Source organism: Sorex fumeus, unplaced genomic scaffold (assembly GCF_029834395.1).
Source record: "Sorex fumeus unplaced genomic scaffold, SorFum_2.1 ptg000044l, whole genome shotgun sequence".
NCBI lineage: Eukaryota > Metazoa > Chordata > Mammalia > Eulipotyphla > Soricidae > Sorex > Sorex fumeus.
The window spans coordinates 64,703,378-64,716,005 of record NW_026606101.1 but is presented as its reverse complement, the minus strand read 5'-3'; the positions used below and the strand labels follow the sequence as shown (position 1 = coordinate 64,716,005).

Sequence of the window (12,628 nt, the reverse complement as noted above, 5' to 3'; positions counted from 1 at the left end):
GAAGGCTGAAATAGCTCTGCTGCTTCCGCTCAAGTGTTCTGTCCATTTCAACGTTTAGATATTTTACAAAAATATACTCATTTATTACACAGTCATATTAAGACATGTAACTTCGAGGGCCAGCAAGACAGTACAGGGGGTAAAGCTTTTGCCTTACAAGCAACAGAACTGAGTTCAGTCCCCAGCACCACATACAATCCCTTGAGCACTGCCAAGAGTGATCCCTGCCCCCCCCCACACACACACACGACATATAACTCCAAAGTTTTTTTTTCTTTTTTTTTTTTTATTACACCCGGCAATGCACAGGGGTTACTCCTGGTTCTGCACTCAGGAATTACCCCTGGCGGTGCTTAGGGGACCGTATGGGATGCTGGGATTCGAACCTGGGTCGGCCACGTGCAAGGCAAACACCCTACCCGCTGTGCTATTGTTCCAGCCCCTCCAAAGGTCATTAAATAAAAGTTATTAAATGCTACAGAGGCAAGATTCCAACTTTCAAATGTCTAAGCAAAAGAGATGGATCCATCTACCTATGATCTGTCTCAAAATGAAAAGCAAACAGGACAAAATATAACTGTTGGTGCAAAACGAAGGGACATAGGTTTCATTGTACTATTCTCCCAACTTTATTAATTTTTTTTGTAATATAAGACTGGAAATAAATACACATCCTGAGACACACACACACACGCTTCCTGTTGAAGCAGTGTTTCCCAGATGTGGGAGTGAAGACTAAAGCATGCCCAGCTTCAAGCACAGCCAGAAGTCACTGGTGGTCTTGGAGTGGACTCCTGGGTGCAAGCACTCCTTGAGTGGAGGTGCCGTGGTATGGGCCGGTAGGACGATGTCCCTCTGCCTGACCTCTCTGCAGGCACCCAGGGCCAGGGCTGTCTGGGAGCAGGACCTCACTGCCCTCACCCCTTCTTCCCACAGAGGCAGAGTGTCCAGGGCCCAGGACCCCTTCAGTGTCCCTTAGACCAGCCCTGGTAGATGTTGATGGCACTCCATGAAGGGTGAGGTGACAACTGGTCACAGAAGGCCACCTTCGCACATGGCCACCGCAAGCGTCTCTGCAAAAACACCTTTGCTTGAGTTGTGTCCTCAGAGCCCCTTGCTCAGTCCCCAATCTGGCAGTTTGAAGAGAGTGGGGGTGGGGGTAGGAGAAACGACTTTTTTTTTTAAGGAATTTACTTTTTTTTTTTTTTAGGAATTGGAATTTAAATGAGAGCCATCTGGACTGTTTTGTCAAGGGTGCATATGTTTGGTACAAGAAAGCAATTCCTTAGCTCTCATGGAATGAGTGGAAAAGAGAAGGGGAGGAAATTGTCATCCTCTGCTTATTCCCCCCAAAGGATGGAGAACAGAACCATCTACAGCACGCACGGGACAGAGGCTGGGGGTTCAGAAGTGCTGCAGGCAGAGAGGTTGGGGGGAGCAGCGGGCTGGGGCAGGAATGCACCTCCCAGGCCAAGAAGGCTCAGAGGAATGGGTTGCGGTGGGCCCTGGGCCAGCGCCTGGAATCTGGGTAACCATGGAAACAGGCCCGCGGGTGACAACAAACATGGGATGGAATTTCAGCTTTCGCAGCCAGGCCACTGAGGAATGGGAAAGTTGGGGAAAGTTTTTTCTTGGGGGGAGGGTGGTGGGGAGGCCGGTTGTCAAGAGGAGAGGGAGGCAGGATCCCGGAGCCTCAGTGTCCCCAGGGAAGGCCCACTGCCCAACACCTGCACCAAGTCCCGGCAGCCAGGTTCTCACCGAGATTGTTTTCACTTTATTTTCATGATTCGCAGCCCCGTTGCATTTCGCCAAGGATTCCACTGGGGTCCAGAGTCACGCCCGAGGGTTGCCTGCACACAGCCAGCTCCCTGTCCAGAGCCAAGAGGCCGCAACATAAGGCCATCCACGTCACGAGGACAGCCACCAGCACATCCTTCAACTCCACCTCGCAACAGCCCTGCGGCTGGGGTGGCCAGGGCACCCCCGACAGATGGGGAAGGGGAAGTGGGCGAGCCAAGATTCCCCAGCAACTGAAGCCACGCTGCCCGGCCCGGCCTTCCCCTCCCTACCAAGCCACGAGTCGCTGTAGTATCAGCATTTCTGGAAAGTAAAGCATTTTACGTTGATCCGTGTACAAATGTCAACGAACCCTAAGGTTAAAGCTTGAACCCTCCTGGGGCTGGAGTGATAGCACAGCGGATAGGGTGTTTGCCTTGCACGCAGCCGACCCAGGTTCGATTCCCAGCATCCCATATGGTCCCTCAAGCACCACCATGAGTAATTTCTGAGTGCATGAGCCAGGAGTAACCCCTATGCATCGCCGGATCGCCGGGTATGACCCAAAAAGCTTAAAAAAAAAAAAAACTTGAACCCTCCTGGATAGAATGAGAGAAGATGGATGTGATGGAAAGAAAGAACTACCAGTTACTGGGCAGAAAAATTAAACAATAAATGGACTCAAAATTCTCTTCTCTGAGAGAACAAAAGGGAATGCCCCGCCACAGAGGCAGGGCGAGATGGGGGGGATGGGGGGTGGGAGGGATACTGGGATCCGTGGTGGTGGGAAATGGGCACTGGTGGAGGCATGGGTATTTGATCATTGTATAACTGAAACCCAAGCACAAAAATTTGTAAGTCTACAACTGTACCTCTTGGTGTCTCACTAATAAAAATTTTTTTAAAAAATTCTCTTCTCTGGGTTTTCCAATGTGGGACCATAAAGATCTCTTACTTGGAGCCAGTTGCACATGGTAGCCTTGGCTTGTCATCCCTGGCACCTTGTCTGGTTCCATGAGCCCCTCCAGGAATGATCCTTGAGCACGGAGCCAGGAGGAAGACCTGAGCACAACAAGATGTGCCCCTCACCTCCCAAAAATGATTCCCTATTTGGCAAAGGGGTAAGTTGAGGCAGAATCAGAACAGGAACCCAAAGACAAGCCCATCATTGACTATGGGGGTATGAAAATGAGCATTGGTGAAGTGGTATGAAGAAACAGGATTAAATCAGGAAATATCAACTGTTGCCGAGAAAAGGATCCTTAATTTTCTGGGGATTAGAAAACGGAGAAAGTGCATAATAGATTGGCGTTCTTCTAAGCTGAGATCAGTGTCCTGTAAAGTCCGCTTGAGTTTTATTGTTGTGACTATCTGGAGCTAAGAGGGAGCTTCCATCTTTAAAACAACAACAACATAGAACTATAAGACATTACTCAAGGAATGACACAAAGGAAAGGCATCCCATGCTCACGGATCAAGAAAACAGGCATTATTAATATTATCATCTTACTAAAGCAATCTACAGTTCAATGCAATCCCTATAAAAATAAAATATCAATGGTATTTTTTTAAGAGACTCCAGTTCTTTTATTTTTTCAAGGCCTTACAGAGGCAGTTCTGCCCCCAGCCCTACAATTTCCCTCTAACTGCTGATGTATGTTACAAGTCATGAATCAATCATAACAATTTCACCGCATTTGGGGAGTGAGCAAATCCAGGCATATGTATAACCCCTTATCTAACAAAGTAAATGCATTTTCTAGTTGACAATTTTAATTTCTGTATGAAACAAAGAGAACTCCTAGAGGTCAAAGAGGTAAAACTAAACCAAATCCAACGCAAATGACGTCATTCACAACCTCAGGGGAATCCTTCCCTGGGACCATCACATCCCTAGTAAGATCTAATTTTTTTTTTCCACTTCAAGTTCCTAAAAAATAACAGTTCACTCTCCAAAATCAGATTTTGTGCAACTGACCAACAGAAGACACTCACGAACCACGTTCCCAGAGAAAATGGCTTTGCTGACCTCTGGTGTCCTGTCAGTAGTACCCAGAGGGAGGCTGCTGCTTGTAGCCACAGTGTCCATACTGTGGGAGGTAGTAGGGGTCTTGTCTCTGCCGCTGGTAACTGTTCCCCCAGGATCGTCCGTGCCACTGACTCGATCGTCTGTCATTGGACCACCCCCGTCTGCCATCCCCTCTAAAATGTCCATTGTCTTATAACCAGTTGCCTCAATTTCTTTGGTTCCCACCAGCTCTGCTATTCCCCTCCTCGACAATTGGAGGGGTTTTAGGTGTTCCTGAAAGTCCTGGTCCTCTTCTGTGAATCTCTTGGCAAACATCTCTTCGAAATTCCGCGCTGCTTTAGAAGTGTCCGTCATTTTGATATTTGTAGGCGCTCTGGGGCCGACGTGCTGCAGGGATGAATCCACTCTGCCACACTGGCAGAATCCCTCAATGACATTTTTTTAAAAAGTAGAACAAGCAATTCTAAAGTTCTAAAACTTTATTGTTCTTGTACGGAATAATTATAGCCACACAGTGATTCAAAGTGACTATGAGGGAAAAGAAGAAAATGAGGGCCAGAGAGGGAACTCAATAGATCGAGTACATGCATTGCATACGGGAGACCTGGGTTTGATCCTCAGAACCACATCGTTTCCCAGCACTTCCATGAGCAACCATCAAGCCCTGAGCCAGGAATAGCCCCTGAGTACTCCTAGGAATGGCTCCTGACTTCAGCCTATCTTAAGAAACGATGGTAATTAAAACAGTGAAGTATTCAAACAGAAACGGGTATGTAGACCAGTGTAACAAAACAGAGAGCCCAGAAATAAGTACACACACACACACCTAGGACAAAGAAGACAAGTCCACACAATGGAAAAAGGAAAATCTCTTCAATAATTGATATTGGGAAAACTAGACAACCACATATTTCTTTAAAAATATAGAGAGACTACAACTTAATACCACTGACAAAAATTAGCTCAAAATGAATCAAAGACTTGGATATAAGATGTGAAAACGATAAAATACATAGGAAAAATATAGATGATATATTCCAGGACCTGAACATCAAGGATTATTTAGAGACACAACTCCAATGGCAAGGAAATCAAAAGAAAAAACAAACAATTGGGATTAAATAAAATTTAAAATTTTCTACACAGCAGCCACGAAAACAAAAAGGCAAACTAGAAATTGGGAGAAGGTATTTGTGTATCATAATATGACAAGGGTCACGGTCACGGTCCTCCTGTTGTTCATCGATTTTCTCGAGCAGGCCCAGTAACGTCTCCATTGTGAGACTTGTTACTGTGTTTGGCATATCGAATACATCACAGGTGGCTTGCCAGGCTTTGCCGTGTGGGCGAGATACTCTCGGTAGCTTGCCGGGCTCTCCGAGAGGGGCAGAGGAATCAAACTCGGGTCGGCCATGTTGGCTGCGTGCAAGGAAAACGCCCTACCCGCTGTGCTTCCAGCCCATGACAACGGATAACGTCCAAAAATATGTAAAGAACTCACACAACTTCCCAATAAGTGAAGAAATACAAATGGAAAGTGGGCAAAAGACCAAAATAGACACTTCTCTAAAGAGTACACATAGGTGAGCCACAGGCACATGGGAAAATACTCAAATTCACTTATGATCAAGGAAACACAGATCAAAAGCACGAGGAGACATCCACTTATCCTAAGGATGGCCTTTATCAAGAAGGTTGTGACCAATAAGGGTTTGGGGTATGGAGAAAAAGGAATTCTGCTCTACTGTTGGTGTGACAGTAAATGATACAACTTCTATGGAAAATGATATTGAGATTTTGTTAAAAATAAAAAAGAAATTTCATATCATTCTGTTATATGATCCTGAGACATAGGGAGTCTGAAGGACATGAAAACATTAGTTCAAAAGAAAACTTTTTACTCCTATGCTCACAGCAGCCAAAATGTGGAATCAACATAAAAATGCACATTCTCAGAGGATTGGAGAAAGAAGCTCTGGTAGAGATACTTTCTTCTGTCATCATAGTCTGATGTCTATTATGACATAAGACTATTCTGGCATTTAAAAAGATGAAATTGTGGACTGGAGCGATAGTTCAACACGTAGGGTGCTTGCCTCGCGTGTGAAATACCCAGATTCAATTCCCAGCACCATATATGGTCCCTTGAACTTTACCAAAAGCCATCCCTGAGCACAGAACTAAGAGTGAACCCTGAGCACCACCAGGTGTGGCCCCAAAACAAAAGAAAAAGAGAAAAGTGTGCTTTTTTTGAACAAAATGGATGAAACTTATTTTTGTTTTGTTTTATTTTTTTTTTTGTTTTGTTTTTTGTTTTTTTGCTTTTTGGGTCACACCCGACTATGCTCAGGGGTTATTCCTGGCTCTGTACTCAGGAATTACTCCTGGCGGTGCTCGGGGGACCATATGGGATGCTGGGAATCGAACCCGGGCAGGCCACGTGCAAGGCAAAGGCCGTGCCCTAACTGCTGTGCTATCACGCCAGCCCAAAATGGCTGAAACTTGAGGTGATTCTGTTCAGAGCAACAAGCAAGATCATGGAACACAGTTACAGGATGGTTTCACTCACATGAGGAATATAAGTAACTAAATCTTCAAAGTGAATCCCCAGACTCAGTGAGAACAATAGTAATTCCCTGAGGGAAAATGGGGTTGGAGTGTGTGTGTGGGTGGGGGGGAATGGGTAGGGGTCTTCAGTGAAGGGGTGACCTAATATTGAATGGTGGGTGGAGTCAAGCCCAGGTACAGTTTTGTGCCTGTGCCCTGAAATTCCATAATGTTGTAAAACATGGAAAACCAATAGAAAAATACTAAAATACAAAAATTAAAAGAGAAAAAAACTCAATAGTTAAGAATTTAGTGAAGAAAATAGTTTTAAATCCTCAAAGTTGCACAATTTTCTAACAGTTTGAAGAAATCATCTTCAAACTTCATTAGCAAAAAATGTCCTGAAATAAGCCAACAGGAAAACAGAAGTGCCAGGAATTTCTGGAAACCGGAGAGTATGATTTTGTTTGTTTTTAAAGTGGAAAAGAAAGTTTTTAAGGAAAAAGGAAGCCCTGACCCACATAAAGATAGGGTTTCAGTGAAACTAATTTCAGAGCAAGAGGCAAAGCCGGACCTCTCTGCAGAGGAGTCAGTGTCCGGCCAGGGGCTGTGTGGCCTTGCTGAAAACAGCAACAATCCCAAAAAGGGGTGCAGAAGCAGTCAGCTTCCCACTAAATAAGCAGCTTCCTTCACCCAAAATCAACAGCTCTTGGCGAGCCTGGCCTTGGCCCTGGGGAAGTTTAGTTACTACATGGGGAATTTACAAACGGTTCCAGCACTGAATCCAGAAATAGTTGCTGTTCATCCTCAAGTCATCAATTTTTTTTCCTGCTGTCTGAAATATCCGGTTTCCCTCTTCTGTGTTTGGACACACGGGTGGAAAGAGCGTGATTGTGGACCGAGGGTCCTAACTGAGCTACTATCCCATCTTGCTGCTGCCTCTGGGCTCAGTCCCAGATCTGAGTTTTTCATGGTAAAATGCAGAGTCTGCATAAATTTGTGAGCATCTCATAAAGTGTTGAGTGTTTCCTACCTTCAAATACTATGCAAGCTTCAAGAGGCCACTGCCCATTCCTAATGAGAATCTTCTGTTTATGATTCATGGAGTAAACCCCCGTAAATGGCTTTATGTACATGGCCAAAATATGCGGACCCACAAGACGTCCAAGAGTACTCATGTGATACTCATGTAAGTATGCATCTGCTCGTGAGAAAGTGTGTGTGGGAGGGAGGGAAGGAGTGCACACTGTTTCTGTTTAATTTTAAAAAGCTGGGGGGGGCAAGCAAAACCTATTGGAACACATACATCCGCCAAGGAGTGAGAGTAGAGGGTGGAATGATGGCAGAAAAAATTCGTTTCCAAAGAGTTTGTTTCCAAAGAGTTCGTTTTCAAAGAGTTCTCTTTCAATGGGAAACTCTATGCTGCTTTTTATTTTCATGGTGATAATAACATAGTTTTGTTTTTTGTTTTGTTGTTGTTGTTGTTGCTGTTTGTTGGTTTTTTGATTTTTGGGTCACACCCAGCGATGCACAGGGCTTACTCCTGGCTCTGCACTTAGGAATTACTGCTGGTGGTGCTCAGGGGACCATATGGGATGCTGGGAATTGAACCTGTCGGCTGCATGCAAGGCAAACGCCCTACCCACTGTGCTATCACACCAGCCCCATTATTGTTGTTTTTCAATCTTTGTGATATTTACGTTTTCATTAAGGGGGGGGGGGGCGCTCAGCCACACCCCGCGGTACTCAGAGGATGCTCCAGGGTGCTTTAACCAGGGGACCATGAAATGCTAAGCATGTGAACAACAAGCCTTTGGAGCTATCTCCTTTTATACAAAGCAAGCAAATAAAACCCTACCCTGCTGCAGAAGTGTTTATTTAAAAAAAAAAAAAGCAGGGGGGACGTGTTGTTTTACCAGTTTTTTATGATCTCAGTGAGAACTCCACTGAGAGAAATGTTCCTGCGGGCCTGGTAGGGGCCACACCATATGTTACACAGAACTAGCCCAACTGAGTTGAATGCTCTGTTGGCACAAGGGTCCAGATGCCAGTGTTCTCCAGCCAGGGCATCTCATTCCCGTTGGGTTTGAGAAGTAAGACACTGGATTAGCTCTGTGTGACCCTGCAGATATCCCCTGGTCAGTCCCTGGTCCGGCGCGCAACTCACTCTTCACTTTCATGGGAAGAAGTAACCAGAAAAATTGGAGCTACTACTCAGATGTCTTATATTGAGCAAAACTTAAAAGAACACTTTTGTTTGGGCCAAAATGCCTCCATGAGGCCATATTATTGGACAATTACTGACAAAAATGATGAAGCAAAACCTGTTGAACTTAGTGTGGTGCTATCCAGATGTGAAGCTCTCATCCTAATCAAGAAACATAATCTGTCCAATCAAGATGAATATCCTGTATTCAGCAGAGACTTTTATAATATCGTTGTGCCATGTGGGATGATTTTAGCTGCAAGTAAAATAAAATTCAACTCAGCAAAGCTTAAATCATTAAGGAATTTATTTCCCTAGATCAACCGACATCCATGGTTGTTTAATTCCAACCCAGGTTCTTGTTCATCTTTAAAGTTCTTGTGACATAGCCAAAATCTGAAAACAACCCAGGTGTCCAGAAACAGATGTCTGGATACAGAAACGAGGGTACGTGTACTTAAGGCATACTATTTGGCTGTAAGAAAAGATGAAATCATGCAATGCAATTTTTTGCTACATGGATGATCTGGAGAGTACCGTGCTGAGTGAAGTTCGAAGGAGAAGGACCGACACAGACTCTTCTCTCTCATGTGGGATACAGAGAAGCATAGCAAGGAAAAACAGAAATACCCAAAGGAAACAGCAACTGAGAACTGGTTTTCAGTAGGAATCTCACCACAGTAAGGGACTGGGGGCTAGGATGAGGGTAAGGAGACACTGGAACAAAGCTGGAAGAGAGTGGACTTCAGTGGAAGGTGTGCTGTGGCATGTTTTATGCATGAAACCCTACCATTAACAGTATTGTAAATCATGGTGCTTAAAGGAGATTCTAATAAAAATTTTAAAACAAATAAAGTTCTTAAGTCTTTCCCTCACCGTCCTCAAGCCCACGGCTCTGAGCAATATATCGTCAACTACATAAGAAAAAAGGGGCTTTGCTTTTCCCCTCTGGTTCCAGAATGGGAAGAGGCAGAATCCAAGCCAGTGAAAACTTAGTTGAGAAAGTGAAACATAGAAAAATAGCTATACTACGCATGAAGACACACACACACACACACACACACACACACACACACACACACAATGGATTGCCAACAGCCTTCTTGGAACACTCTGGTGATTGCATGTCCAAGGACGTCCTGACTGTTAAGGACGTTAAGAACTGAACCAAGCCAAGAGATAGGGTGGCACTGGACTTGAATGGCATTCTGGGTCATGCTCTCCTGTGGCTTTCTTACTTCCTATGCCAATAAGTTCTGCATAACAAGAAAGTTCAGACAGGTTGTCTTTGGCTTGTAACAGAGCCTTCGCTCATACACATACACCATCCTTGTTTAACTTCTCCAGCCCAGCACTGGCCTTCCAACTCTTGTTTGATTTTTTTTCAACTATTATAGGTTGGGACATTCTGCAATGACTCTTGCCAGTACTGACCAGGACGTGAAGAACAAAGACTGAGAAATAGTGAGAAATTGGTGAAAAGTAAGGAGAGCTGAAAACTAAATGCAATGTGGTATCCTCGAGTGATGGAAATGAGAACTGATGTCAAAACTAGGAGCGTCCCATAAAGTCTGTTGGTGGAATCATCTCTTTGTTCCTTTCTTCGTGTGACAAATGTGCTGTAATTTAGAAAGTGGCAGCTTTAGGAGCAGCTGAGTGAAAGGTTTACAGGATCTCTCCATACTTTCTCTGCAACTTCTCTGTGAATCTAAGGAATTCCATAATAAGATTTTGTTGTTGTTGTATGGTGTTTTATTTTCCCCTTAACACTCTCTTTTCCAGGATCCAGTCCAGGGTACCACTCACACACGATAAATAGATGATATAAATACAGATACAGATAGAGAGATAGATATCTTCTGACCTATAGTCCTTTCTCTCCAGCCCTGGGAAAATACACCTTTTATTGTGGTCACACACACACACACACACACACACAACCCTAACTGTGGTTGTCCAGAGATCACACACTGTTGTGGAACTAGGAGGGGCCCAAACTGAGGAGCCGCTGGCAACACACTTGGCACATGGGTGGCATGGCCTTATGCACACAACTCAGGAACATTTGTCATGGATACATCCCTAGGGCCCTTGAAATAAATTTTTTAATAAGTACTCCAAAGTTTAGTGAACATTACATTACACTGATTTCTTCCAGACACAGGCAATATTAAGTCTTAAAGTGAAAGTACTTGCCCAATATAATAGTGTCAACACCCTCACTCTACCACCTGGGTACACAACTCTCACCGCAGGCCTGGCTGGCACCTGGCATCTGCTGGGTCTGGGCACATAGGGTTTTGCTCGTTTCCATGGAAACAGCCCAGCAAGAACACCAAATTCCTTGCTGCTCTTCATATTAGCTCTGGACCATTAGATTTCAAAGTCTGCTTTTCACATTGATAAATGACACGATTCTAGCAGTCCAAGAATGAGCTGTAACATCATGCACAAGGAATTTGAAGCAGAAATGTAAACTGCCATATGGTCCATGCATTAGCATTCTCCATAAATAGAAGCCATTACATTCTGTGGGACCTGACAAGCATGCTTGTATGAAGCCAGCATTTTTTCTGAAACACAATACATGAATTCAACCGACAACATTTCCACAGACAGACTTTATAGGGCCTGTAACTGAAATAACTTCGGCAGGCCTGGTCGTGGCATTCAGTCAGAAAGCAGAGGATGCCCCAAGTGGTTCTGGGGACAGCCGACCCTGATACCAGGCTTGTTTGTAAAGTTTGGAGAAAGTGTGTTTTATGAAATGTGAAGAAGTGGAATGAACCCTAGTCCACCAAGAGTCATGTCCACTTGTGAAGATTCCTCCTCCGAGAGTTGAACCCACAGATCCAGATGACTGAGTCTGACCAGGGCCTCCTGGTCCCCTCAAACATGCTGGTCCACTCGGATGTTCTTCTCTAAAGCTTCCATCACCCATAGCCTGGTGCTCTGAGCTGGGCACAGAGTCAACTGCAAATGTCAATTCCCTCCTTTCCTCTTCTCCTCACCCCATAATTATTCTCTTCCATCTCTGAGCCCCAGCCCTGCTGCAGAGCCCAGGCCTGGGCAGCCTCTCATCACAGAAGGCCAGAGCCAGGGGGATCCCTGAGGAGTTTGGCCATGCCAATTAGCACCCATCCCTGTAATGGCCAGGGATTTGGGAATTATCTGATCAAAGTGATGACAGCATGCCCCCTGCCTTGGCACCAAGACGACTTGAGGAAGCGTATCCTCCTAGAGGCAAAAGCCACAACTCCTGTGGTTGGTTACAGTGCCTGTCATTAGCTAATGGTTATATAGCAGAAGATAAAATACACGGCTTTGACAGGCAGGAATAATGGGCCCTGAGTGACAAAGTGTCATTTGGAAGGAATGTAGGCAGTGCCTCAGTGAGGCTCCTCAAAGTGCATTGCAAGGCCCAGGAGGCAACGGAGGGATGCTGGCCTGGGAGTGGCAGCGACAAGTCACTGGCTTCAGGAGAGGCCGTTCTCTCAACAGCTTCAAGAGACACCAGCACCATGAAGATGAGTCTGCGAGTGATGGTGTCTGCAGGAAGGTGTGTCGAACCACAGTGGGCCATATGCTTCCCGGGGAATATTTGCCAACTCAGAAGAGGGTTGGTGACACAAGGTTAAGTGAAAACAAAAAGGGAGAAGAAAAACTCAACTATGGGTTCCAATTCTAGTTCCTCCGAAATAGATGCATCAGACCTTTAAGGAAATGATGACCAGATTAGTTGCCCACTGTTCAACTGACAGAGTATTACTATCCAAGATCTACAAAGCACTGGTAGAACTCTACAAGGAAAAAACAAAATCCAACCCTATCAAAAAATGGGAAATAGAGATAAACAGGAACATCGTCAAAGAAGAAATACAAATGGCCAAAAAGCATATGGAAAATGCTCTATATCGCTATTCATCAGGGAAATGCAAATCAAAACAATGAGATACCATCTCACACCACAGAGACTGGCACTCATCAAAAAGAACAGCACCACCCAGTGTTGGTGATGATGTGGGGGAAAGGGATCCTCATTTCCTGCTAGTGGGAATGGTGGAAATGTC

The 12,628-nt window shown here is 44.9% G+C and overlaps 1 pseudogene; it reads right to left on the bottom strand.

Moving 5' to 3' along the window:
* Positions 1–3,642: 3,642 nt before the first annotated feature.
* LOC130030561 (RNA guanine-N7 methyltransferase-activating subunit-like protein) lies at positions 3,643–4,159 on the bottom strand (annotated as a pseudogene).
* Positions 4,160–12,628: the final 8,469 nt, after the last annotated feature.